General features: G+C 49.0%; 1 long non-coding RNA gene across 1 annotated transcript; it reads right to left on the bottom strand.

Annotated features, from left to right (window-relative positions):
• Positions 1 to 342: 342 nt before the first annotated feature.
• LOC112676406 (uncharacterized) lies at positions 343 to 8828 on the bottom strand. The gene is made up of 5 exons (XR_003146503.3): positions 8282 to 8828; positions 7944 to 8041; positions 7162 to 7279; positions 5317 to 5438; positions 343 to 2623 (listed from the first exon to the last, which is right to left on the bottom strand). It is a non-coding gene; the product is annotated as an uncharacterized LOC112676406 (long non-coding RNA).
• Positions 8829 to 23960: the final 15132 nt, after the last annotated feature.

Raw genomic sequence — 23960 nt, 5'->3', positions numbered from 1 at the left:
GTGGGATTCAATCCCAGAACTCTGGGATCATTCTCCAAGCCAAAGGCAGATGCACAACCGCTGAGCTATCCAGGCATTCCTGTTGGGTCTTTTTAAAAAATCCATTCAGGGGATCCTTGGGTGGCTCAGTGGTTTTAGTGCCTTCCTTCGGCCCAGGGTGTGATCCTGGAGTCCCAGGATCGAGTCCTACATCAGGATCCCTGCATGGAGCCTGCTTCTTCCTCTGATTGTGTCTCTGCCCCTCTCTCTGTGTGTGTCTCTCTTGAATAAATAAATAAATAATATTTTTTAAAAAATCCATTCAGCTACTCTTTGTGTTTTAATTTAATGAATTTAGTCCATTTATATTTAATGTGATTACTGATAACAAAGTGGCAATAGTAAGCCATCACCTAATTGTTTTGTATTTCCATTCTTTCACCCTCTGTTTCTGCCTGTTATTGTAACTCGCTTTTCTGTGGGGCTGGGCTCTGTTTCCCTTTTATCTTTTGTGCCTCTACTTTAGATATTTGCTTTGTGGTTACCATGAGGCTAACATGAGATGTCTCATAGATGAAATAATTTTAAGCTGATAGAAACTTCACTTACAAAATTCTCACTTGTTACCCCTTTTATATTTTTGATAACACTGTTTTTCTTTTAAATTGTATAGTCTTTAATTAATTATAATAGCTATAATTATTTTAATACTCACATTGACCTTTATATTATAGCTAAGTGGTTAATATTCCATTGTAACCTTACTCATACGTTCTCATGTCACGATTAGTATCCTTTCACTTCAGCTGAAAGAAGACTTCTCGGCTTTCTCATAAGGAGGGTCTAGTGTGACAAACTAGCTCAGCTTTTGTCTGGAAAAGTCTACTTCTTCATTTCTGAAGGATAACCTTACCAGAGAGAGTATTTTTGGCTGGCAATTTTTTTTCTTACAACACTTGTCATCCCACTCTCTCTTGGCCTGTAGGATTTCTGCTGAGCAATCTACTGATCATCCAGTGAAGGTTCCTTTGGCAGTTATAATATTTTCTTCTCTGGGTACTTTTAGGATTATCTCTATGTGATTTTTGACAGTGTTATTATAATGAATGTATCTTGGGGAAAACCTTTTGGCATTGAGACACAATGGTCTGTCAGCTTCCTGAACTTGGATGTCCAAGTTTCTCTCCAGGTTTGGGAAGTTTCAGCCATTATTTCTTAGATTAAAAAAAAGCATAGAGCTTAAGATTTTATTTATTTATTTGACACAGAGCACAAGCAAGGGGAATGGCAGAGGGAGAGGAAGAAGCAGGATCCTTGCTAAGCAGAGAGCCTGATGCAGGGCTCTAGGATCCCGACCAGAGCCAAAGACAGCCACTTAACTAACAGCCACCCAGATGCCCTTCATGCTTCTCCTTCTGGAACTGTAATTTTTCTGATATATGTATTTTTGATGGAGTCCCATAGATAGTCTATGCTTTTGTAATGCTCTTTCAAAGTTCCTATCCTGTAGCTCACTTATTCTATCTTCTATTTTATCCACTCTGCTGTGGATGCGTTTTTCATCCCATTCATGGAATTCTTTAATCCCAGAATTTGTTTCTTTTTTTCTCTTTATTGTTTCTGAAAAAAAAATCCTTTGTATGTTTTCTTTGGTCTCCTTATCAGCTAGATCACAAACTTTAGCCTTTATGTTTGGTTATTGGAGGATTATTGTTAGATTATTGTTACCTTTTGGTGATGACATGTTCCTTGATTCTTCATGTTCCTTGTAGTTTTATGTTGCTGCTCTGATATGTGGAGTGGTGAACACCACCTTAGTCTTTGCAAATTGCCTTCAGGTGGGATATACTGTTAGATCTGGATGTTCTCTGTCCCTTTGTGGATACATTTGCGCCATGCTTCTGCCCCTTCTTGGGGAAGAATTCTCGAGCTTGTATGTCTTCTCTGGTCTGTGGAACTCACCTCTCCTGTTTCCCAGAAGGGTTGCCCCAGGGAGCCAGCCACAGCACTGGGGATGTATGGGTTCAATACTCTTAGATGGCTGGGGATCCTCAGGTGGAGGTTCTTCCAGAAGCTCATGAGTGAACTTCCGGTTGTTATCCTATCATCAGGACAGTGTCCCTTCAATACCCTTTGATCTTCTCATCCACCTGTTTCCTGATCTCTTTCCTGGAGTCATGGATAACCTGCCTCAGTACTCTGGGTGCTGCCAGAGGGAATGGATTTCTCCTGCAGCATCCCACATGGCTGAGGAAGCCAGGTACTCCTAGTTCCCCTTCCAGCAGGAGAGTTTGCTGCCTTCTAGTTGAGCCCCCACATAGTGTCACTTTTGAGGAGGGGTGGCATTAGCAAAGTTCTTTTTATCATTTCCAGTGTATCCAGACTCCAAGGACCTCCACTTGGGGCATATTGGACTCCCATAAGGCCTCCCTTGTCTGTGGATGTCTGTCCAAATCAGCACTCTTGAGGTTTCTTTGATAGTAGCAAGATGGTTTAAGCAGGCCCCCTCAGGGCTCTGGCTGGGTGTGCAGTCTCTATGGAGGGCTGTTGCCTACTAATGGATGCATAGTTGGGTGACACTATTCCTGGATCCTTTGGCATTTGGGGCTGTATCTCAGAGGCACTTTTATTCATGGATGGATGCCTGATTAGTTGTTTAAAAAGGAGACAAAAAGCAGAGATGTCTTACACTGCCATGATGCTCAGAATGCCTAATACCCTATTTATGTCTACACTAGCCTTGAATGGTCCCCTAATTCCCCCTGATGTCTGCACTTAACCTGCTGTGTCTACCTAATAGTCCAGGTATTACATCGACATGGTTTATCTCACTGTTCCCCAAGTGTGCCCGCCTTAATCTCAGATGTCTTCTTAACTACTAAGGTGTGTCTGTTCATAGCTGGGATATCTAATTATGTAGAAGTGTCTACACTGAACAAAGATAACTTTATAAAACCCCAGGTTATGTCTATTATGACCCAGAATATGTTCTTAATTTTCTAAGTGTATCTACACTGACCTGCGATGTCTAATTCCCTGTGTGTCTAATCAGATTTGGATGTTTCTCTAGTTCCCCAGGTAGGTCAGTGCTGATCTGGGATGTCTCTCTCAAATCCGTGTGTCTATACTGACCTGGTGCATTGTTCTCTTTCATCATCAGTAACACCCACCCTGACGTCTCCCTTGTCACTCTGGATTGTCTAACAGGACCAGGATGTTTCATGCAGAGTATAATATGACCTGGAATGACACTGCTTCCCCAGGTAGTTCTACTCTGACTGGGGATGTCTCCCCAATACTGCAGGTATGTCTACTCTAACATGTGATGCTGTTTCCCCAGGGGAAGCTACCATGATCTAGGATATAATCTTGATTCCTCAAGTATTTCTACACAGACCTGGGAAGTGCCCCTAGGTCCCCAGTTTTGTCTACCCTGGTCAAGGATGCCTCCCTACTTACCTAGGTTCAGGTTATACACATATGGTGTCTCCCTAATAACTCAGGTACATACACACTTGCCTGGAATGTCTCTATGATACCCTAGAGCATCATTCCAATTCTACAGGCTTGTGTACACTTAATGGGGATGTCTCCATATTTCCCAAGGTGAGTTTTCTGTAACACATGTCTGCCCTGACCTAGAATTCTCTCTAAATCCCAGTGTTACTCCTCTTACCTGGGAGGTGGACCTTGCTCCCCTGGTATATCTACCTTTACAAGTTAGATACAGGTGGGGGGGGTTTGGAGACCCCCAAAACCAAAACTCCTTAGAAGTGACCTTTTCTATTGCAGAATGTCTACAATTACAGTAAGTATCAATGCAATAATGTCAGGCAATTGCCTTATCTTATCAATGTCATTCTTATTCAGAGAATAAAGTCTAATATGTGTTTTCCTTATATAAATAACACAAAAATTGAAACCCAATTATACATTATGAAAAATGAAGAATGGCTTGTAAAAGTAAAAACCAGATCTGATTTAACCAACTAAAAAAATAAATGGGTACATTAGCTTTGGGGTATTTTTCAAAGACTTGATGTTATTCTCCTAATCATATTAATGATATCCCTCTGGGTTGTATTTTTTTAAGGGTCTTCAGTGCTTTTCAGTAGCCATGGACTAATTAAACCACCTCCATTCCATGGTAACTGAACAACAAAACTTCATGCATAAGAATTATCAGACTCTCATTCATGACCCTCAGATGTCCACAGAAGGAGGATCATGTGATAACCAAGAGCAATCAATGCTCAATAGTTGACCACTCTCACTTCTATTGAGACAGTGATCAAAAGGTGGGGAGGGCAGAAAAAATGAAATAGTGACCACCATTTGGATATGTGGTGACTCCTACTTACCTAACCAGATCTTAAAACTGTCCTGATTCTAAAAATGTGAAGTCCAAGTTAAAACAAAACTTTAGCTTGGATTCTGTAACATCATGTTCACATGTAGAAGGCTGATCAGCCATAATCAAGCAAGCTGATGTCATGAAAAGAATGTGAGTTACTAATTATCAATCCCAATGGAAAATGAGTACTTAACACACTCATGCTTTATAAACTGAGCTGTAACAGCAGAATTTTTTAGCCATTTTCAGTTCGAATGTTTCTCTGTTCCCAAAATGCTTGTTTTCCCACCCAATAAAATATTAATCTCAAGTAAAACTCACTGAATTTTCTTTTGATAGCATACACACCCACAGAATTAGACTGCACACCTGTGAAACTAAGGAGATATCTAAGGTCAAGGCAGGTACAGCTAGGAAAGTATGGAGATAGGTCTCAGTAGACACACATGGAAATTAGGAAGACATCCTACATAGTGTAGAAATATCTTGGAAAGTAGAGAGATATACCAATCCAGTGTAGGAAAACTCAAGGAATGAGGGGGGCATCCCGAGTCAGTGTAGACCTGCCTAGGAAATAGGGAGACATCCCTGGTCAGTGTAGACATACCTGGGGACTTAGACCTATGAGGTGAGAGTAGAAGCATATGGGAAAAGAAGGAGACATGCCAGAAAAGAGTAGACACAGTTTGTGAATTAGGGAAACCATCCATCTCAGAATAGTTGTACCTGGGGAGTTTAGAGTGACATCCCTCATCAGAGAAGATATACCTAGGGATTATAATTCAAAGATCATGATAGAAACAATAAGGCTTAAGGAGGCATTCCAGATCAAGTGAGACATTCCTAGTTAGAGGAGAATAACCTGGGGAAATATTCATAGCTCCTAGGTCAGAATAGACACAATCTGGAAATTAGGGAGACCTATAATGTCCAGGATGATGCAACTGGAGAGTAGTGAGACTTTTGAGTGAGTGTAGACATACCTGGGAAATTAGGTATACATCCAAGTTTGGATCAACATACTTGTGGAACAGGGGAGCCATCCCAGGTCAGTTAAGGCACACTTGGAGAATCAGAGAGATATTCCAAGTCAGGGTAGAGACACCTTGGGGAATCAGAGAGATATCCAAGTTCAGAATTGATGCACCTGGGATCTCATGGAAACATTCACACATCTGGTCACACAGCTGGGGATCTAAAGTGACCTACCTGGTCAGGGTAGTTACTATGGGGTGACTAGAGAGACATCCCAGGTTAGCACAAACATGTGTGTAAGCAGTGACATGTCCATCACAGATGCTAGTAGAATTAGACATTGCAGATTAGTGAAGGAAACCATGAAGACTTAGGGAAATAACTTGAATAAAGTAGACATACTTGGACATTTGCAGAGACATCCCACATTGGTGGGGACACATGTTAAGGAATGGAGATAACACAGGCCATGGTAACACACCTGAGGAACTGGGGAGACATTCCAAATTAGGCTAAACACAACTATGTTGTGGAATTGGTGAGACAACTCAGATCAGCAGAGACAAACCTGAATTATAAGGAAGGCGTGTCAGGTCAGATTGGACACGCTAAGGAAATCAATGAGATGTCTCAGGTCATTGGAGATCAGACATACAGAATTAGAGATACCCCCCGGGTCATAGTAGATACAGCTGGGGATTAGTGAACTATTCCATGACAGTGTACACACATGGGAGAATTAGGGCAACAACTGGGTCAGTATAGACCCAAATGAAAATGAGGGATAGATAATGGCTGAGAATTAGGGAGATGATCAAGTTTACTGACACACAGGTGGGAATTAGAGAGACAGCACATGTCTGTTAGATATACTTTAGAAATTAGGAAGAATTCCCAGGTCAGTATAGATACTGTAGGCAATTATGAAGAGAACCTAGGTCACAAAAGTCATACCTGAGGATATAGGGAGACCTACCAGTTTGGTATAGAAACATCTGTAGATGCAGATGGGGAATTAGAAGGAATACTCATGTCAGAGAAGGCGCACTTGGGTATTGGGGTGATACCCCAGGTCAATATAGACACAGATGGAGATGTACAGATGGAGGGAGTCATCCCCAGAGTAGACACTCCTGGGTCATTAGAGAAACATCAGGATATGAACCTGGTAACTAGGGAGATACCAGCCAGGACATAACTGAAAATTATGGAGACATGAGTGGTCAACGTTGAGGCACTGAGGAAGCCAGCAAGACATGCCAGGTCACAGTAGACACACTGGGAATCACACCATTACCCCAATCAGTGCAAACACACTCAGGAATCAGAGATATTCCAGAGTAAATACACCTAGGAGACATCACTGGTTAATGTAGACACACTTGGGAATGAGGGACACATCACTGGCCAAGGTAGACCCACCTATGAACTGGGGAGACATCAAGGTCAGAGTAGAAACATGTGGGGAGATAGGTAGAAATATCAGGTCAATATTGACATACTGGAGGAAATAGACACCCTTGGTCAGTGTAGACATAACTGGGCATACCACAGATCTCTAATTTCAGAGTAGATACACCTAGAAATTAGGGTGACCTCCCGGGTCAATGTATAAAAGCTGGAGATCTAAGGTGACATTGAAATTCAGAGGAGTCACCCCCAGCAAACTAGGAAGATACCTGTTTAGTATCATAAGGAATTAGTAGGTGTCCACAATTAAGGTGATCAAATCTGTGGAGTTAGGGAAGTATTCCAGGTCAGCAAGACACTCCTGTAAAATTGGGGAAACATCCCAAAATTGGGAGACAAATGTGCAGAAGGGAGAAAACCCAAGTCAGATTAAACAAACATACCTGAGGAACTAGTGAGAAATCCACGGTAATGAAGACATATCTGAGTTATTAAGATATTCCAGGTCAGGGTAGACACACCTGGGGAATTAAGGAGACTCTCAGGTCAGGGTAGACACTCCTGGGGAAATAAGGAAACATTCCAGGTCACCAAAGACATATGAGGGGGATTACAGGGTTACCCAGTTTCAGAGTACACCGCCTATGAAATTAAGGAGATGTCCATAGTCAAGCTACACACTCCTGTAAACTAGAGAGATATCCCAATTTAGGGGAGACACACCTGGAGACCTAGGGAGACATCCCTAATTAAGGTAGAAACAAATTCTCATTGATTTCTCTGGTGCATACCAGGGGACGAAGGAAGACTACTCAAGCCAGAGAACCGGAGAAATATTACTGGTAACTGTAGACACACTGCGGAACCAGCATGCACTTCCATGTAAAAGTGCACGTTGGGAATTAGGAAGACATTCTAAGTCAGTGAACACAAACATTTGGTATTAGGCAGACATCTCAGGTCAGGGTAGACACACTTGGGAATTAAACAGTCGTCCCAGGGCAGTTTAGCTTTACCTAAGCTGTGAGAGAACCACCGCAGGAGACTTCCTCAGTCTGCGAAGACTGACCTGGGAATCAGGGTCATGACCCAGGTCACGGAATACACCTGGGAATCAGGAGCTACCCCTGCTCACAGTAGACACACTTGCAATAGCAGAGTGACATCCACATTCAAAGCAGATGCAACTGGGGAAGGAGGAACATAAGGGTCAGGGCAGAAATACCTGCTTAAAATGGTGTCCTCCTAGGTCAGACCGCACCCATGGAAAGCAGGCGGACATCTCCATCTGAGCAGACATACCACGGCACTTAGAGAAAACCCCTGTTGCGATAGATACACATAGCAAATGCTTGGGCTGAGGTAAATGAGCTGAAGGTAAGTATTTGGAGAAAATATAGCAAGTTCATATCCTTACTATATTAAGAATGTATTCAAGTCAGTGGGGGAGGCCCCTTGTGTAAACAGGGTGTACAAAAGATATAAAAAGACATGTAAACAACATAGCTGGCGGAGAACCCGACATCGCTGGTTCTTGGACACACAAATGAAAAGGCAAGATACCTTTGTCATCTGGTTTAAAGAAGAAAACTGTAGTAATCCAACTGACAGGATCCAGGCAATCAGTCTCCTCAGGGACCGCCAGGGCCAGGGAAGTGTCATTGCACACTTCAGGCTGGCATGGTGACACGTGTCAAAGCCTTCAACCAATGAACAGGCTCACAAGGGGACAGGCTCCTGGGACATGCCCGCAGGGGTGGCACTGACAGCAGGCCCAAGGGAAGTGGGGTGACGACACACCCAGGCATCCATAAGACAGGTGACTTTTCTCCTGGAGGGATCCGCACAGTGAAAGCTGTCATAGAACATGCTGTGGACACATATTCACGGGGGCGGGGCTGGGGCATAACGTGAACTGAAAATAAGAACTCTGAGGATTGTGGCCCCAATCTGTTTCAAAATATATGAGTGACATCAAACGTGAAAAATTCGACACCCTGAGAAAGAGCCTAGCTCTCAAAGCCACAGTCCTGCTGCACGTCCACGTTAGTGGAACCAGGAGCCGTGCCTGGAGCCTCTTCTGTCCTCTGGAGGCCCACCTTTCTTCTCCTAGACCTCCAGCGCCAACCCCAGGGTCCCCCTCTCCCAGGAATTCCTGGGCCTGACACCCCCACCCTCACCATCTGCACCCTGCCTGCCTCCACTGACCTCAGCCTGCAGGAAAGACCAGCCAAGAGGGTCATGCCGTGGCCATGATGTGTGAGAGGTGGTGCCCTGTGACCTCATGCTCTGGTCCCCAACGCCTGCAGGGCGTGGAGGGGACAACGTGCTGCAGGGTCTCCGAGAAAGGGCCCAGGGGACATCACGGCTCCTGCCCCCCCTCCCCAAGCAGCTCCCAGCAGGAAGGACCCCAGCCTCTCCCCACCCACCCCTCACTCCTAGGAGCTCCCACTGGTGGAACCTGAACACCAGGCAGGAGGTGTGTGTGTGTGGGGGGGGTGCCCAGGTCATGGCGTGGGGTGAACGCGGTGCAGCCTGGATCTGGAGGGCAGAGAGGCCGTCCTGCACAAGAGCCACCCCTAGACGTCCCCAGGCCTCACCTTGTTGTGCCCAAGATCCCGAATCTGAGAAACCACCAAGAGCCGACACCAATGCAAACACACGAGGGTTTATTTACAAGCTCGAGCTTGGGTCCAAGTGTACCCGACACAGCGGAGCAGGGACTTGGACCCTGAGACTAAGAGGCTTAGCAACTTTATAGGGGGCAGTGGCCCATGGGATACGCAGAAAGTTGCAGTCATGCTGGTCCACTTGCAGGTGGCCGATTGAATTACGTTTTACCTTAAAGTATCCATTTGAACTGGCCTATCACTGAGCCGGATTTCCGGGTGGGGTGCGCCCTGGTCTTTGACTAGGGCGGGGCAGTGCCCTAAGTAATAAGCAGGTCAGCACAAGGCGGGTGCAGCCCAAAATAGAGTCAGTCCTGCTCTGCTTGTCCAGGGGTAGGGGAATTTGTTAAATTTCCTGGGTCCCACAACCTGAGTGCAGACAACCTGATGCTCCTCAACAGTTGGAGTCTTGGTGACTCTGGACTGTGTCCGCCTGGCAACGATCGGCCGCCCCTCCAAGGGGGCGCACGCAAGCTCCTGTCCTCACAGCCCCTCCTGGATGCCTCTCTCGTGTCCCCTGACGCCCCAATCTGAGTCCGTGACTCCGGTCCAGGCTCCCCGCTCTGGCACCACGTTGAAGAGCCACAGGGCGCAGAGGTGGAGAATCAGAATCCCTGTCCTCACACTATCCTGGTTCCACTGACACCAGCAATAAAGAGGGAAACAACAATCAATCTGCTCGCAGAAAACTAATAAGAAATGGGGTTTAGTGCCGTTGGCAAAAGGAGCCCAGAAATGCAATAGATTTTTTTTCCCTTAACATTATATCCACAGGCTTTTGTGAAGGAAGTATTTGTTCATATCCCAAAATGAGCAATTACAAGAGATTGCTGTTTGAGTGAAAAGCCTCTAGTCTAGAGAGGAATTTAATTTTGGAAAGTGCAGATCTCAAGATCTGGGGCTTGGCTGCTGTCCAGGGGTGGGAGGCCAGCCCCCCAGGGACAGACGGAGTCAGGGAAGGGACCCCGCTGCAGAGCTGACCCTGTGAGCGGGCATGGAGTCAGAGGGCACCACAGGTCACCCCCACCCCCAGGCCCAGGCGCACGTGGCCCTGGTGTCCCCCAGGGCGGGCAGATGCTGGGGAGTCCGTAGCGGGGTCACGGCCAGCTCGCAGCCGCTTTGCACACAGAGTACACGTGCCTCGTAAACCCCTTGCTCTAAGGTCCTTGGGGGCAAAGCCCTGGACTGGAACCACGGGGTCACACGGTATTTCCTGCCAGAGTCTTCCCGTGGCTTCCTGCTGTGTCTGTGGTGGATGCACAGCTTCCACGGCCTCGCGTGCTCTGGGTTCTGATGACAGCACTCCTCACAGCCGTGGTGTCTGGTGACTGTCCTGTGGTTCCCCTGACGAGGAGGGACGTCGAGTGTCACGTGCCGCTTAGCCAATCGAGTGTCTTCTCTGAAGACATGGCTATTCCGAGTCTTTGCCCATTTTTTAACTGGATCATTTTGTTGTTGCCAAGCTGTAGGAGTTTGTATATATTCTGGGTGTTGATCCCTTACCGGGTATATGAAGATATTTTCTCCCGTCCCGTGGGTTGTCTTTTCATGCCCTTGATGAGTCCTCTGATGCCCCAAAGTTTTCATTTTGTGGAAGTCTAAATCATCTGTGATTTCTAGTTGCCTGTGCTTTGAGTGTTATAGCCAATAAATCACTGACAAATGCAACATCATGAATCTTTGCTCCTGTGTGTCCTTCTAAGAGTTGCAGAGGCTCAGCTCCTACATTTAGATATTTGATCCAGTTTTCATTGATTTGGGTCATGAAAGGGGTCCAGCGTCCTTCTTTTCTGGACATGTGGATATCCAGTTTCCCCAACACTCTTCATTAAAACACACACACACACACACACACACGCATGCACACGCACACAAACCACAACCTGTCTTTTCCCCCATTGAATGGTCTTAGCAACTTCACTCGAAATCATTTGACCAAGTAGATGAGGGCTTAATTCTGGGTTTTCTCTTCCCTTCCATTGGCCTATCCTTCTGTTTTGTGCCAGAACGACATTATTTCTGTTGCTGCATTTTTGCAATATATTTTGAAATCAAATCTGTGAGCCCTCCAACTTTGTTTTTCCTTGTCAAAATTATTTTGGCTATTACGGTCACTTGAAATTCCATCTGAAATCTAGAATGTATTTTTCTATCTCTACAAAAAAACGTTTTTTAGGACTGTGGTAGTGATGGCATGCAACCTGCAGACCACTCTGGGGAGTGGTGCTGTCTTGGCAATGTCAAGTCAGCCAGCCGGTGAACACAGGACATCTGTCCATGTATTAACACCTTCTTCATTCTCTTTCTGCAACACTGTGTAGTTATCATGCACAAGTCTTCTGTCTCCTTGGTCAAATTTATTTCTAAATATCTTATTCTTTTTGGTGTCATTTGAAAAGGAAGTGTTTTCTTAACTTCCTTTTGGAAGGCTTGTCATCAGTGTATTGAACCACAAGTGATTTTTGCAGGTTGATTTGTGTCCTGCCACCTTCCTGAATCTGTCAGCGCTAACGGCTGTTTCCTTTGTTGGAGTTTTTAGAGTTCTGTACATGCAAGACCATGTTGTTGTGAACACAGGGGACCTTGGTTCTTTCTCCCTGGGTTCTCTGCCTATTATTTCTTTTTCTTGTCTAATTGCTCTGGCCAGGGATCACAATAGTACGTGGAAAAGAAGGAGCTGCAGCAGGTCTCGTGCTCCTGATCCTGGAGGAAAGTTCTCACTCTCTCACCTGCAAGGGTGTTAGCTGTGGGTTCAATATGCCCTTGAGCATGTTGAGGAGGTCTCCCCGCATTCTAAGCCTAAGTGTTTTCATCGTGAAAGAAGGCTGCATTTGGTGAAATGCTTCTTCTGGCCCAGTTGAGACGATCCCCTTACTGCCATCTGTGTGCTGTATGACACGGACTTTTGTGTGCGGGGCCGTCCCTGCATTCCCTCTCCTGTCAGGGACCCACCTCCAGTGGCCTCTGACGAAGGTGACACAGGGTTTAGGGTTTTGTCCCCAGGCTCACCAGTGCCTCTCAGTTTACCCCCTTGGATATGCCACCAACTCCCTCTGGATGGGGTGACGGGTCCTGAGGAGCAGCCTGTCACACACTCCTCTGAGGAGAAAGGTGAAAGCAGCATGTTCAAGTTTTGTAATTTCCAAAGAAGGAATAGTCATTTTGAATGCAGTGGGGCTGAGACGGGAACCCACCCCCACCTAACACCACGTCTCCCGTCTCTGTCCCTTTACGGGAGCTGTCACCCCTGTGCAGCTACTTCTCTGGGTCTCCAGAACTCCTGAGTTATAGCGTGAGGACAGGGCATCTCACCGTACCCAACAAGGACAGTTTGCTCTGCAGCCATGCCCTGTCCCTGTTGCTCCAGCTGAGCATCAGAAAAGGGGGCAGCTGGCATGTTGCAGGACAGACGTGGATCTCTATGTGCTGCAAACACGCTCAGCACAGCACCCTCACCGAGTGATGTGCGGGGCCAGAGACAGGCCAGGGACAAGCACGTTCCTCCCTGCATCTCACACATTGCTCCCAAGCACCCCAGCTTCCCTCTGATGGACCCCACTCTGTCACAATCACCAGTACTGGCACAGCCACCACCTCCCCCCAGGTGACCTCCACCACCCACACGGGCTGGGGGAGGCCAGGACTGCCCAGCACAGGCCCCACAGCGGCCCCCTATCCTCAGACAGTCACTGCACACTGCTCCATCCCTGGTGCCTGTTTCTGCTTTTCGAGGCTACAGAGTGCACATTGACGTTCAGAGGCATCTCGCAGGCTCCCTCTGCTAACAGGCAGCGTCTGGTTTGGATTTTTCTTTCCAGTCTCTGATCACACACTGTCTGAGTTCACCACTGTCCGCTGGAATTCAGAGCTTTTCTTGCTGGCTGAAGGAGAACTGGGACAGCCCCTGAACTCCCCTGGAGGCAGGCCATTGAGAAGCTTGTTCCTCCTATTCACTGCAAAGATGCAAAGCCACAGTGGAAGGCACCTCTGCTCCCCCAGAGACCAAGTGCAGAGGGGCCTGAAGCCAACCTTCTGTTCCCCTGCCTTAAAACAACACTCCCTCCACCAGGCACAACCCTCCCCGAAGGAGCGAGCGTTGGGACATTTGTGCAAGTGCCCACAGCTGGGGCAAAGGCACATCGACCATGGAAGTTGCGGCATTAGCGCGAACGCTGCTATTTCCATAGGAACAGCACAAAATCCACCCAGGAAAGGACGCTGAGTATCTAGCATTTGCTCAGTTTTAATGCGAGTGGACTCTCGGCTGTTTACTCCCCGGGCTGAGAAATGCCCACATGGTAACAGTGACCGCCTCTAATGTCCTTCGGTTTCTAACAGATTTTTCTGGTGGACCGACTGCTCGGGAATAAAGGGGGACGGGAAGCAACGTAAACAAAGCCAAAATCCCCAGGAAGGGGGGCAAAGGGAACAGAGTTCTGCTCTATTTGTCCTTGGAGCTGACCGGCCCCAGGCACAATTCTGGGCCTCCTTCTGCTCTGGAACCATCCCGTTCCTACAGTCCCTTTCCCACTTCTAACCTCAGACATTTAGCAGCTGTTTCTGTGGACATGGTCGCACCTGCTGGGTTTTGGAGGAACGGTGGTCCTAAGCGAGAGGGCGGCGGGTCCTCTGTTCTGCGGGCAGCCTTGCCTCCTGATGTGCCCTTGTGTAAATCTCCTGGGCTGTGCACCTCTGATTTGTAAATTAAACTTCAACAGAAGGGGAGACAAAAGGTCATTCCCTGAGACAATCTAGGACAGTCTTTTAGGAGAGGGACTGTGACAGGTCCTACTGTTCTGATCAGCTTCTCCTCCCTGGGACCGGATTCTATAGCCCAACCCTGCCCAGCTCTGGCTGCTCTAGTGACCTTGCTTTGGCCAACTGAGTGTGGGAGGGAGTCACGTGCACTACTTCAGACTAGAAGCTTTGAGAGGCCCTCTCCCCTCCACTTCTCTTCCCTTCTCCTTCTCCCCTCTTGTCAGTCCTTTGGTTGGCGGCATCTTACCTGTGCCACTAGATGGCATCTCGTGGGCAAGAGGCAGAGGGGAAAGGCAATAGCAATGGGGTGTGCTAAAATCCATTGGTGGATTCCTAGTGGGACAGAGGCGGAGGGGAGAGGAGAAAGGGGGAGGGGGAGGGGGAAGAACAGAGGAGGAGGGAGGAGAGGAAGGAGGGAGGGGGAAGGGGGAGAAAGGGAGGGAGGAAGAGGAGGGGGAAGAGAGAAAAAGAAAAAGAATAAGGGAGAGAAAGAGAAAGGGGAGGAGGAGGAGGGAAGAAACAAGGGGGAGGAGGAGAGAGAAGGAAGAGGAGGAGGACGACTGCCTACTTAACTTCAAGACTTACTAGGACGCTCCAGTACCCACACAGTGTGGCATTGGTGAAAGAATAGCCACACACATTGACAGAACAGAAGAGAACCCAACAATAGACCCACAGAAATACAGAGTCAACCGATCTCTGATGCAGGGAAAAAAGCAAACAATGGAGCAAAGACAACTTTTTCAACAAATTGTGCTGGAACACCTGGACATTCTCACAGAAAAACAAACTGAATCTAGACACAGAATTAACTCAAGATGGATCAACACCTGAAGTGCAAAACTTTCTAGAAGATAATGCAGGAGAAAACCCAGGTGACCTTGGGCGGGGTGACACTATTTCAGCCATGACACCAAAGACAGGATCCCTGAAGGAAATAATTGATAAGCTGGACCTGATTAACTTCTTAAGCTTTTGTTGTGTTTAGGACATTGTCAAGTGATTGAGAAGACAAGCCACCTTTTAAAAAGATGTTTGTTTGTTGCTTGTTTGTTGGTGAGAAAGAGCACAAGTGCACCTGTGAGAGTTGGGGGAGGGGCAGGTGGGAGGGAGAGAGAATCCCAAACAGACCTCCCAGGAGCATGGAGCCTAACTCGGGGCTTGATCTCACAACCCTGAGACTACGACCCTGAGATCATGACCTGAACCAAAATCAAGAATCGGACTCTTGACTGACTGAGCCACCCAGTGCCCCAACAAGCCACTTCTGATATAGGATTTTGTTATGCAAAATATGCAAAGAATTCTTGAAACTCAACAATAATAAACAACCCTATTAAAAAACCGGCCACTGACCTGAAGAGTCCCCTCACCAAGGGAGATAGACTAATAGCAAATAAACATTAAGAAGTGCTCCATGTTATATGTCCCAGAAATGCAAATTAAAACGACTAGGCATCACTGCACACCTACAGAATAGCCCAAGTCCAGAAAGTCCAGGACACTAACAACACCAATTTCTGGAGAGGACTTGGAGCAACCAGACCTCTCATTCAAGGCTGGTAAGAGTGCAGAATGGTGCAGCCACTCTGGAAAAGAGCTTGGTGGTTTCATTTATTTTTTTTAAGATTTATTTATTTCTAGATAAAGAGAGAGTGCCCACACAAGTAGGAGGAGGGGCAAAGGGAATTCGAAGCAGATGCAGAGCCCCACACGGGGCTTGATTTTACAATCCTGAGATCACGACCTGACCTGAACTGAAAATCAAGAGTTGGCCGTTTAAACTACTGAGCCACCTAGGTGCCCCAGTTTGCTGGTTTCTTAAAAAATTAAATATAGTCTTACCATAAGATCCAGCAAGCTCCCTGGTACTTACGCTATGGATTTGAAAACTTATGTCTACACAAAACCTGCACACAGATGCTTAGAGGAGCTTTATTCATAATTGCCAAAACTTAGACGCAACAAAGACATTCTTCGGTGAGTGATTGGACAAATTGAGGCACATACAGAAAATGGAATATTATTCAGAGTTAAAAAGAAATGAGCTCGAGCGTATGTCATCATGGTGGTCTAAGACACCCCTTAGAGGTTTTGTCCTCCTCCAATAATGAAAATTAACAAAGATCAACAAAACTGACAAATATTTAGCTACACTAACAAAAAAGAGAAGACTCAAAATCAGAAATGAAGGAGGAGACATTACACTAGACACCTCAGCAACAGAAAGGATCATCAGAGACTATTACAAATAATGAAGGCCACCAAGTTGGATAACACAGAAGAATGGATAAATTCCCAGAAACACACAACCTACCAAGGTTGACTCAAAAAGAATTTAAAACTACGAACAGATCAATAATAAGTAAAGAGATTCAATCACTGATCAAAAGCCTCTCAACACAGAGAAGCCCAGGACCAGATGACTTCACTGGTGAATTCTACCAAACATTTAAGGAGGAATTAACACCAATCTTTCTCAAATTCTTACCAAAAATTCAAGAGGAGGAAACACTCCCAAACCCATCTTACAAGGCTGGCATTCCCCTCACCAAATGCAGGCAAGGACAGGACAAGGAAACTATAGACCAAGATTCCTGATAAACACGGATACAAACTTCTCAACAAAGTGTTAACAAACCAAATCCAACAGCAAAGAATCATACATCATGGTCGACTGTGATTCATCCCTGGGATGCAGGGATGGTTAAAAAAAATACAAGTCCATAAATATGATACAGCACATTAAGAGAGCGAAGATAAAAATCACCCAATCATGTCAACAGATGCTGAAGACAATTTGGCAAGAATATAATATCCTCATGATAAAAAACCCTCAGCAAATTGGGTATAGAACATACCTCAACAAAGCAAAGGTGATATATGACAAGTCGACAGCTAATATCATATCCAATGGTGAAAGGTTAGAGCTTTTCCTCTGTGGTCAGGAACGAGACAAGAATGCTCACTCTCACCACTTCTTTTCAACACAACACTGGAAAGTCCTAACCAGAGCAATCTGGCAAGAAAAAGAAACAAAAGGCATCCAAATTGGAAAAGAGGAATAAAATTGTCTTTACAGGTGATATGATCTGACACATAGAAAATCTGGAGGACTCCAACAAAAAAACCTGTTGGAATTAATCAATGAATTCACTAAAGTTTCAGGACACAAAATCAACCCACAGAAATCAGTGTGTTTCTATACAGTACCAATGAAATATCTGAAAAAGAAATAAAGAGAACTTTCCCGTTCACAATGGTACCAAAACCAAGAATATACATAGGAATAAATTTAACCAAAGAAGTGAAAGATCTGTGCAGTGAAAACTATAAGACCTTGAAGGAAATTGAAGGCACAAATGGAAAGACATTCTGTGTTCATGAGTCAGAAGAATATTGTTAAAATGGCCACATAACTCAGGGCCATCTACAGATTGAAGGCCATCCCTAAAAAAACTTCATGTTATTTGTTCACAGAAACAGAAAAAAAAAATCCTAAAACTTGTATGGAACAACAAAAGACCCCTAAAAGCCAAAGCAATCCTGAGAAAAGAACAGAGCTGGAAGCATCACACGTCCCGATTTCATGTATAACACAAAGCTGTAGTCCTCAAAACAACATGGTCCTGACATGAAATTCAACACATTCACCAATAGAATAGAGAGTCCGAAATACACCCTTACATATACAGTCAACCAATATTTGAAAAGGGAGCCAAGACTGCTCAATAGGGAAAGGATGGTCCCTTCAGCAGTGCTGGGAGAGCTGGACAGCCACATGGAGCATGAAATTGGATCCCAGCTTATACCACTCACCAAATACCTTGAATTTCCTTAATGATGCATAATACCTGAAGCCAAGGAACTCCTAGAAGAGAACACAGTAGAGAAGCTCTTTGACATTGGTCTTGGAGATGATGCTTTGGATAAGCAAAAATTAAAAAGCAGGATTACAGCAAACTAAAAAGCTCTGTACAGCAAAAGAAAATCCACAAAATGCAAAGACAACCTACAGAACAGGAAAAAGTATTTACAAATCATACATCTGATGGGGGGTTAATATATCTAAAGAACTCATACAACTCATTGCCAAAAAAAGAAAACCAACTAAAAATTGGGCAGAAGAAGCAATAAACCCTTTTCCAAAGACCACATCCAGATGGCCAACAGACACATGAGAAGATGCTCAACATCGCTCATCATCAGGGGGATGCAATGAGATGTCCCCCACACCTGTTAGGATGGCCACTGTCAAAACCGGTGGGGATAGCAAGTGTGTTGACCATGGGGTGAAGAGGGGCCCCGGTGTACTCCTGCTGGGAGCTGAAACCGCTACTGCTACCATCGCAGTGGAAAATGATGGAGGGTCCTCAACAAATTAACAATAGAACTACCACATGGCCCAGCAATCCCAGTTCTGGGCGTGTTTCCAGGGGAAATGAAACAGGGTCTCAAAGAGATATCTGCACCCCCACGTTCATGAAGCATTACTCCCAGTAGCTGAGACACCTGTGTCCACGGATGGATGATGGAGAGACAAGATGTGGTATGTGTGCTATGGAAGGTTATTCAGCCTTGAGAAAAAAAGAAAACGATGCCACTCCCACCACACGGAAGGACACGGAGGGCGTTGCGGCAAATAAAATAAGTCAGAGAAAGACAAATACTGTATTACCTCCCATATATGTGGACTCTTAAACCCCATCCACCCTCCAAAAACAAAACAAAACGAAACAAAAACTCAGCGAACTCAGAGGCAGAATGGTGGTTACCAGGGGCTCCCGGGCTGGGATGCGGGGAGAAGTTGGTCAAAAGGGCAACCTTCCAGTTATAAGACAGCCCAAGGAGCTGAGGTGAAGCAAAATCATAGTTAATACTATATAATAAACTTGTGAGTTGGTTGGAAGAGAGTAAATGGTACATGGTCCCCCCCACAGTCAATGGGAACACTGGGCTATGTAAGCGAAAGCGAACCCTTCCAGCAAAGTGTTTCACCTCGCACGTGATTCTGACTCATTAAAACTGGAAAAGGAAGAGACGCGGAGGAACGTGGCGAGCAGGTCACTCAGGGAGGGCAGCCCGACCGCATGGCTGCAGCCACAGGATGCGACTGTCTCTGTTGCCGGGGGTGGACGATGAACGGGGTCTCCAGGGCGGCGCGAGTGCTCCTTGTGAGGCCATCATCAAGGACCCCCTCTAGTACACACCGGTGTCCCAGCACGCCCGCGGGATGTCGGGAAACCGTGGGCTCTGGGGGGCGACCTGTCCTTGTAGGTGCAGTGGTAACTATGTCCTGATGGCGGGGATGCTGACGACGGGGAGGCTGTGCCCGGGGAGGGAGGACGTGGGAACCTCCGTACCTTCCTTTCGACTTTGCCGTAGACCCAAAACTGATTTTTAAAAACTTAATTATTTTTAAATAACGACTCACTTTTCATTTAAATACGTGAAATGCCTCCAAACAGCCCTGTTATTAAAAGCTACACAAACACAACCACCGCCAAGGCTCTGACTCAGGCTCCCATCTGACGGCAAGGAGGAAGGCTGAAACATGTCAAAGGCCAGGCCAGCCCCCAGTGGTGACTGCCATGTGATCAGGAGTCTGAAGGAGACTGAACAGGACGCCTGGTCATGGGGGGGTCCCTCTGCCTCTATAAGTCACCTCCTGGGAACACTAACCAAATTCTCAACAGCAGCCTCTCCCCCTCCCCAGGAGGGCCATGCGTGCAGGGCCCCCCAGCCTTCCTCTCCCTGGCTGTGTCTGAACGGGCACAGTCCCCCTGATGACACAAGCCTGGAGCCAGACTGGCCAAGGCCAGGGCGACCTTTCACAGGCTGCGCCAGGACTCTCTGCAGGGAGGTGGTCGGAGGCAAACCCCATGAGGAATTCAGGGGACAGAGGATGGGTGGATGAACCTCTGGAGACATGTGAAATCTGAGGTCCTGCCTCCATCCTGCCTGAGTCAGTCTCTGTTTCCACAAACTCCCCTCCCACCCACACCACCCCCGCCGTGACCCCCACAACGGCACAGTATTTGAGAAGCCCTGCTTTGCAAGACAGATGTCCCAGGACCTCTAAGGAGCCTGAGGTCCTGATGGGAGGCTGGTGGCCCTGGGGAAAGGGAGGTGAGGGCTTCCAGCACCCCCTCACCCCCATCCCCATCAAGGTGGACCTTGTTGGGACTCTGAATCTGCAGGGTGAAAGGGTCATTACAGTCAGGGGCTGCACTGCCCCAGGAGGGAGGCACGCGGTCAGTGACCCGACCTCGTCCCCAGGTGCCTGATGATCAGGGGACGGACAGGACGGCAGGATACGCCAGTGCCCTCTACCCTCCACCCTCCGCCCTCTGCCCTCCGCCCTCCTGGGGAAGCAGCCCAGCCAGGCTGTGGGAGTTGGTGCCTGCGGGAGGTGGGGCCCAGGGCCAGGGGGAGACGCTGTCACAGGAGGACCCTGGCAGTTCTGCACCAGCTGACGGAAGACGGAGCCGGCTGCTCATCGTGCTCCTCTTGAGCCCCCAGCCCCGCTGGGCTCCTGCTCTGCACACTGGCCTCCCACAGGCCCGGCTCACCCTGCAGCTCGGGACCCGCTGCACCCCTGCTGGCCCCCGAGGCTCGGAGTACAAGCCTCCACGTAAGTGAACCTGCTCCGTGGAACCAACGTGACCCGTGGAGGTGTCTGTGCCACCATCCCCCGCGACCTCCTGCCTCCATCTCCTTCTCAGGGTCAGGCGATGGGCCTCCTTCCTCTAAAGACCCCCAGACACACACAGCTGGTGGTCCTGCTAGGGGCTCGGGTATCCAGGACCTGCCTCTGGAATCGGGGCCTCCAGAGCCTGAGAAATGCACCCTGCTTCCCTCCCTTGGCCTTTCAGAGAGAATCAGAAACATGACTTTCATTTTAGAAATTAATATTCAAAAAAAGAAATTAATATTCATTAAAAATCTAATAATATGGATTTATGATTGCATTAGAGGAGAAATTAAGGGAATAAATAATCTAAAGTCTAAAGACTGCAATGTCCTTAAGCAGAAATCTGTCCAGCTTGATTTTTATGCTTCCTAATGACTTATTTAAATAAAGATGCTCAGCCACCTGAGGTCTTCTCTACAAACCCCAAGTGTAGCGCCCCAGCCCCTCAACTGGGTGGGGGCTCTCACAGGTAGCACTGGGCAGGAGGCAGGTGGGACACAGTTCCCACCCCCCAGGAGAGTCGGTTCCTGAGGCATGAAGATCAGGTGACCCTCGAGGGCTCCCAGGCAGGCCCCCAAGGATGTTCTGGGGCCCTCACCTGAGAACCCTCCCCAGACCCCTTCTCCCCACCCCTGTGGGGCCTCTTCCAAGCTGGAGCGCTCCTGGCCTGGTCATCAGAGCTCACAGATCATCCCAGCCTCTAAGCTGCCCTGGGGTCACCGTGAGCAGCCGGGAGTGGGTGCTGGGATCACTTCCTGGAGGCATCTGGGGCTCCCTCCTTGCCTCGGCCTCCAGGTGGATGGGCTACCTCTGGGGAACAGGATTGACTCCCCGCAGGGCATGCAGGCTGGTCTGGGGGCCCCTCCTGAGACCTGGACTGGGTCCTGCCATCTCTGCGTCTGTCTACCTGCCAGCACAGGGAGCAGCGTCAGCTTCCTGAGCACCCGCCCTGTGCACCTGAGCACCTTCTCCGCCCAGATACCTGCCCCCAGGTCCCTGTCCTGCCTCGGGGGTGAGGCCGAGGGGGGGCTGCCCAAGGGACAGGGTTCTCTAGGCCTCCTCCCTCCCCTTCCCCACGTGTGCTACAGGGACTGGGGGGCCCGGTTGACCTGAGCTCTGGAATCAGAAACCAGCTGGATGCCGTCCCTGCCCAGGGGTGGGGTGCAGGATCCAGGACAGAGACAGAGACCCCTGCCCTCCCAGAGCCCTGCCTGCATGGAGCAGGGGCCTAGGCCTGGGGCTCTCAGACCCCAGAGCAGCTGCAGAGGCAGGGGGTCCTCCATCCCCATCCCAGACCCCGAGGCCACCTTGGCAGGGAGGGCCCAAAGCTTTCCAGGTGCCACTGCACACATTTCTCATCAGGGAAGCCTCATGGGGACCTGGTCGGGGCCAGCCTCTCCCCGAGGACCAGGCCTCTGACTGCAGGTCAATCAGCCATGTCTGCTCGGATCCTCCTGGTGACGGGGAGCTCACCACCCCTGGGGTAGCCTCCCACGGGACTGTGGGAAACACCTCCCTGCTGGCCCAACTCTGCAGAGAGCACTGCTCCCTCTGCACCCCCTCTGCCTGCTTTCCTGAGTCTGGTATCTCCAGCTGAGCCCCCACCCCAGCCGCCCCTGCTCCCAGAGACCCCCAGCCTTGAGCAGGCAGGTGCCCCAGGACTCCTGCTCCCCTCTACCTGTCCCCACAGAGCCCCTCCCCTCGCCCCTGCAGCCTCAGGCCAGAGCAAACTGCCCACCCCAGGCCCCAGGCAGGGCTCCAGAGAACAGATCAGAGGGAGGGGTGGGGCTGAGAGGGATCCCGCCAGGTGCCAGGCTGGTTCTCTGCCTGCTCCTGAGCTCTAACCTGCCGCCACCTCCCTGGTGGTTCATGACGCAAGGGAAGGACTGACCCTCAGCCTGGGGTCTGCGCTCTGCTGCCCCCGACGTGCAGCCTCCGGGGTGGGTCTAGGGAGCAGGTCACCCTGTGACTCCAATCTCAGGCTGGGCCCTGAGAAAGGAGACCTGCTCTACCCTCCTGAAACCTCAGAGCCCCACCCTACCAAGGAGCTCGATGAGCCCTCCTGACGTTCACCCTCCTCCGTCTGCTGCTCACACCTGCAGTTCAGGTCACAGAGCAGAGCACACACACCTGCCGTGCGTCCTCGGGCTGAGCCGTGGGTGTCACGTGGCCCCGACTCACACTCGGGGGCAGTTATTGCCAAGCCAGTCACCTGGGGTCTCAGGCAGTTGTGCATGAAGCCCAGGGACACACTTCCTGCCCCTTGGCCAGCCCTGAGTGCCCCAGGAGCAGAGGGCAGGGGCTTGGGGACCAGGTGTCCTCTGGGTATTGAGCCACGGCTGGTACAAACCCCAGTCTCTGCCGTCCCACTCAGCCCCGTTCCTGCAGGCAGAGACATAGTCTGAGTGTGACAGCAGGGGACACATCATCCTCCCTCCCAGGAGACCTTGGGCCCCAGGCCTGCTCCCCATCATGTCCGTGGGCTCAGACCCCCGAGGGCAGCTCTCCTGGGGCCTCACCTGGGGACTCGGGGTATGGGGGGAGCCTCTGCTTCTGAGAGCCTCCCCTGGGGGATCTCACCTGGGGGAAACTCATCCGGGGGTTCTCAGAGGCCTGGATTGTGGGAAGGGGCCTGAACCCTCCTGGTTGCTCCTGAGGTGCAGGTAAGAGCATCTGGGACTCTGCAGGCCTCTCACAGTGACCACTGACCCCAACTCACTCCCCATCTGTTTCGCTTGGTGTTGGGGTTCAGGGGCCTGGGCACCGCAGTTACCGGTGGGGCCGAAGACCCATCCTCAGGGCCTGGGAGGAGTGCTCCTCCCTTCAGGCCTTGCTGCCTGGGCTCAGTGTCTCGGGCCCAGGCGGCCTTGTGCTCACAGGACAGTGGACAGCAGACAGCGCAGCTGAGGGTGGGAGGGCCGGCACCTGGCCTAGGGCTCATGTGGGGCAGGAAATACTCCCCCACTCCCCGTCTGAGTCCTGGCTGAGGCCCTCCTGAAAGGCAGATGAAGCAGAGAGCAACCAGGAAAGCTCAAGAACACTCATGCGGACAGTGCAGCTGAGGGTGGGAGGGTTGGCACCTGGCCCAGGGCTCAGGTGGGAGTTCATCCACCTGCTGACG

This window comes from Canis lupus, chromosome 26, assembly GCF_003254725.2.
Source record: "Canis lupus dingo isolate Sandy chromosome 26, ASM325472v2, whole genome shotgun sequence".
Lineage (NCBI taxonomy): Eukaryota > Metazoa > Chordata > Mammalia > Carnivora > Canidae > Canis > Canis lupus.
This window is presented reverse-complemented; position numbering and strand designations above follow the sequence as displayed.